Below are 6,000 nucleotides of genomic sequence, written 5' to 3' on the forward strand. Positions count from 1 at the left end.
AAAAGGATACACCCAACTTCATGGGATCGATTACCATTATACATTTTCTCCGGTGGCTAAAATTACCACTGTCCTGTTGTTTGCTTAGTGTTGCTGCTATCTGTCAGTGGCCTCTATATCAAATGGATGTGACAAATGCGTTTCTCCAAGGGGAACTCTACGAGGAAATTTACATGGCTTTGCCTGAGGGTTTTTCACGTTCTGCTCACATTCGAAGTAAGGGGGAGATCACTACTCGCATTCGAAGTAATGGGGAGTTAGTATGCCGACTAACAAAATCTTTATATGGGCTCAAGCAAGCTTCGAGACAATGGAACATGAAGTTTGCTCAACACATGAGACTTGCTGGTTTTAAACAATCACTACATGACCATTCCTTATTTGTAAAACAGGAACATGACTTCATAACCATTTTATTGGTTTATTTTGATGATATAGTTATAACAGAGAATCATGAGCCTTCAATCTCAAGTCTAAAAGAATATTTGCATTCGAAAATAAAGATCAAAGACTTGGGAACCTTAAAGTATTTTCTGGTAATTGAAGTTGCTAGATCGAAGGTTGGAATTTGTTTGAATCAAAGGAAATATGCTTTGGAACTCATCTCAGAAGCAGGGCTTGCTGGTGCCAAGTTTTTTGACACACCTATGGAACAGAATCTGAAGCTAACTACAAAAGAATATGATGACAGCATTGGACAGAAGAGTTCACTTGATCCCCTACTTGATGATCCTTGTTCTTACCGTAGATTGATTGGGAGGTTGATATATCTTACAGTCACACGCCCGGACATATGTTTAGCTGTACAATTGCTGAGTCAATTCATGCATAATCCAAAAACATCTCACATGGAAGCGGCTGTAAGAGTTTTAAAATACTTGAAAGGCACACCAAAACAGGGAATCTTGCTTTTCTTCGCAGAGCTCACTCTCATTGACAGCATTTTGTGATTCTGATTGGGGTACATGTCCCATGAGCAGAAGATCGGTAACTGGATATTGTATTAAATTGGGTGAATCTCTGATATCTTGGAAGACCAAGAAACAACCCTACGGTTTCAAGATCTTCAGCAGAGGCCGAGTACAGGGCAATGACAAACACAACTTGTGAAGTGGTTTGGATTGTTGAAATCCTAAGAGATATGGGAATGAAATTGAAGCTGCCAGTGAAGATGTATTGTGATAACGTGGCAGCATTACATATTGCGGCTAATTCATTATATCACGAAAGAACAAAGCACATAGAAATTGATTGTCATCTAGTTCGAGAGAAGATTCGGGACAAGCTAATTGAGACGTCGTACATGCCTACAAACCAACAACCAGCGGATTTGTTCACAAAAGCATTGAGCAAGAGCCAGCATCAACACCTGTTATGCAAGCTTGGAATACTTGATCTTTTGCATGCTTGAGGGGGAGTGTTAAAACGTGTTTTACCTTATAAGAACTTAGCAACTTAGTTCAAGGATCAGGTAGTATAAATAGATTAGTTAGGAGCATTTGTTTTGTAATTTTTGGAACATTTTTTCCACAATAATATTCATTTCCATTTCCGGGAAGTTGGGAGCTCCAATTCTCAATAAAATGTGATACTTAGATTGTTGTGTGATATTACTTATAATGATTTTTGGTAGAACGACAAATGTTGCATCATTATTTGTTATTAGCTAGTAATTCAAAGAATATTATTGAGGCAATGTTTACATTAACACATATTTTTAGTTAATAGTGAATATATAAGGTTTGAAAAGAAAAAATATTGAAGATATAAGGTTTCTAACTCAGTTCGACCCATAAAAATGTATTATTTTTTGTGTTAAACATATTACTTTCCATTACAGTTATGAACCGGGTCGACTCATCTCACATATATAAATTTATAAGACCGTCTCAAATGTATGTAACTTAAATTGGTTTATATGATAATGTTAAATGTTCAAGCTCGTTAACTTTATTTTTATGTATATAACTTAAATTTATATACTTTTGAAGAGATCTTACATATTATAAGTCTAGATATATTTAATATAAGTTGATGAAGGACATATATGTTAAATAATTAATATTTTTTAAACAATTTTTTTTGTAAGTAAAAATAATTTAATTGTTTTAATATCAAATTTAAAATATCTGGATGCTTTGATTTAGATGTAAAAAATAATCTTTATCTTGAAGTAAATTTTGTGAAATTCTAGTAATATTTTGTTTTTTTAAAAAAGACAAAAGAGATGTAAAAAATGTCTACATTCAAAATTTCAAGTTTCGAGTTCCATCCTGGTGATAATGACCCACGAAAATGACAATAATTATATAGATATGGACGCAAAAGAGTCACGGAACTCTGCATGAATTTTTTTTGTTGGGACTAAACATCAATATTTTCTGTAGACCAATAATATATAAAAATTCTTGTGAGATAATCTCATGAGTCAATTTTGTCAGACGAATCTTTTATTTGAGTCACCATGAAAAGTTATTACTTTTTATACCAAAATATTAATTTTCACTACAAGAAAAATGCCCAACGAAGACGCACCTACGACAACGGTTTTTAAAAAAATTGTTGTCGTAGAATTTTTAACAACGGTTTTAGTGAAAACCGTTGTCGTAGGTGCGTTTTGACAACGGTTTTTAAAAAACCGTTGTCTTTTAAGGAGTCAAAGACAACGGTTTCCAAAAAACCGTTGTCTTTTAGGATGTCAACGACAACGACAACGGTTTTCCAAAAACCGTTGTCTTTCAGCGTTTTTTAGGCCAGAAGACAACGGTTTGTCTTTTGGCGTGTTTTTTTGGCCAATCGACAACGGTTTTTGAAAATCGTTGTCGATTGGCGTGTTTTTTGACAAATAACAACAGTTTTTTTAAACCGTTGTCTATTCGCGTGTTTTTTTGGATAATCGACAACGGTTTTTTAAAACGGTTGTCGATTGGCCTGGTTATTGGACAAACAACTACGGTTTTGGAAAACGTTCATATTTAGCGACAGATTTAGATATTCCGTCGCTAATTTAGCGACGGTTATCATAAAACCATCGCTACTTTCAACTTAGCGACGGTTTTAGGAAAGTCGTCGCTAATTATTACAACGCTTTTAGATAAACTGTCGCTACTGATAGCGACGGTTTAAATTAAATTCATCGCATGTCAAAACATGCCACATTTTTTTTAAAACCTCCGCTACATTTAGCGACGGTTTTCGTTTAACCGTCGCAAACTTTGGCGACGGTTTTATGAAATATCTCCATTTTCGATCCATTTTCCTCCACAACACACAATTTTTTTTTCTCTTACACAATTTTATCACTTCTCACAACATTTAGGTTTTCTCACTACTTCATAAAACTTAAAATTTTTCTCACTACTTCATAAAACATAAAATTTTTCTCACTACTTCATAACACTTAAAATTTATCTCTCTTACATGATTTTACTACTTTACAACACTTAAAATTTTTCTTTCTTACACGATTTTAGTTTCGATTGTTAGTTTCTTTTAGATTTATTAAATTATTAAAAGAATTTTTTTTATTTTTCGAAATAACTTAGCGACAGAAATCATGATTAAAGACCGTCGCTAAATTTAGCGACGGTTATTATATGCTGACTGTCGCTAATTTTAGCAACGGTTACGAATAAAACAGTCGCTAACTTAGTTAGCGACGGTTTTCAAAAACCGTCGCAAATTCTACCTACCACACGGGTAAAAACCCTTGTCGTTGAACGGACTTTTAACAACATCCTCAGTTACAACAATTTTAAAAAGGCTACGTTGTTGTAGGCCGTTTTTGTTGTAGTGTTTTGAATAATATTACCCGTTAAAATCTGACATCAATCATCGTCAACAGCTAGAAGCACGATAACTTTTCTGGAAGTCAATCCATGCACAATTAACTCAACACAAATTAAATTTGAATTTGATGAAATTTCCAATCCCATCTTGCAAGATTTAATTTGTGGATTGAATAATTGGCGGCTAGTAAGGACGACTTGGTTTTATAAAAATTTCAAAATTTTTTAAAAACAAAATAATAATATTTTAACATTAGGGAGTCTCTTGAAAAATAAAACTTGATATTATTCAATTTCACAATTTAAATTAATTTTATTAGATAATAATATTTAATAACTGAATGTTATTTATATTTAAAAAATTTAATCTTACCCTTCATTTTTCGTATTGGATTTAATCAATTTCCAATAATTTCTTTCTCACTGCTCAAGTGTTTGCTTCACATGATGTATGTACTCTCCGAAAAATTGACTTGAGCTATGTCGAACATAACAGGATATAAACAAATTCGATATGTTACATGGCATATTTGTATATATGTAATATATATGTGTGCGCGTGATATCTTTTCCTTTTTTTAAACTTAACGATAAAGAAATAATAATAATAAATTCATCGACGACGTAGATTTGAGTAAATTTCCTACTTTGCCCCCATGACACATTTTTCAAGCACTTGTATTCTCCTTGGATTTTTTACCAAGCTTTAGGAATATTTTGAAACTTTGAGAACACAAATTGTTTTTTCATTAATTTTTTTCCCAAATGATCGGTTTTTTTATCATTTTTTTTCAAACGACCTATTTTATTTTAAAATTTATTTTTAAAATTATTTAGTAATCTTAGTTGATCCAATAGCTATGTAAATATTGAAGAGTTTTTTCATATTTAAATTAAGATATTTTTATCGACGTACGAGTGCATGACATATATGATATCCGTGTCATTATTTTGAAAACATCTTGACCGCTACGTATTAATGACTCACAACAATTTCTCCTGATAAACGCATGGACAGCATAGTCGGCTAACGATAAACCAACTCCGTGTTGATCAAATATTTTGAATATAAATAATTTGTGAATGAACTCCAATGCACGTTTGCAACGCTTTCTTTTAAGGAATGTTTCCTTCCTCACTTTAGTCACATGGATATGAAAAATCTCTCTCATGATATAATGTAGATGTTCTGTATTTGTAGGTGACTAAATCAAATCAAAATCCAACAAAAATAATATTATTTTTTGATCTAATGATGTCATATATATAGAAACGAAAATTCGATTCTGAACATACGTGATTCTTCATCAAATATTGCATCATTTCATGAAAACCAATCATGAAATAAGGTGTTGTTTCCAAAGAGTTGCCTTATCCCTTGCGTTATTTTCGATCCCCGTAATTTTCGCTAGCGGTAAACATTATTCGTTATTGACCAACTAAATAATTATAATTATGAAAATTGTTATAACACTCCGCATGATCGAGCCTACGATTGCCCGACTAGTCACCTCAGAGCTTCCAAGCACTTGAGTTCCCAACCCAGACTGTTTGGCTACGTAACCGATGCATGAAAACGCCAAGTTCAAAAGTATACAAGTAATAGCATAAAAGGGCATGCTGGTGTAATTAATTTTTTGTATGGAAAAAAATCAATTTGGGGCAAAATTTGTGACTTAATAAAATAAATGAGAAAAATAGATCGTGAGAATCTAATTTTAATTATTAATAATATTTCTTTGTTAAATTTCTTATGCTCCAAAATCTCAAGCCCAAAAAAGGCCCAATTCTCAATTCTAGGGCCTCTAATCTATTGGGATGCATCATACATAGGGATGGAAATGGGACCAGGTGGGTTCGGGTTTGTCATCTCCGTCCTTAAATTCCATCTCTATCCCCGTACTCACCCTGATCTCGAAATTGTGGGGATCAAATCCCTACCCCCATTTCAAAAATATTAATGAGCCAAGACGGATGCGGGTATGGGGATTCTCCGAACTAAAACTTATTTTTATCTATTATTATTAGTGATAATATTAATATCAATACTAATATTATTAATATTTTAAAAATAATATTATCATTATATTATTAATACCAACATTATTATATTTTTTATTATTAATATTATTTTCGAGGAGGGTTCGACTGATTTTAAAAAATCTCCGAACCCGAATCCAAAAAAATCGGGAGATCCCATAACCATTTCAGG

This window comes from Primulina tabacum, chromosome 17 (genome assembly GCF_025594145.1).
Source record: "Primulina tabacum isolate GXHZ01 chromosome 17, ASM2559414v2, whole genome shotgun sequence".
In the NCBI taxonomy this organism is placed as follows: domain Eukaryota; kingdom Viridiplantae; phylum Streptophyta; class Magnoliopsida; order Lamiales; family Gesneriaceae; genus Primulina; species Primulina tabacum.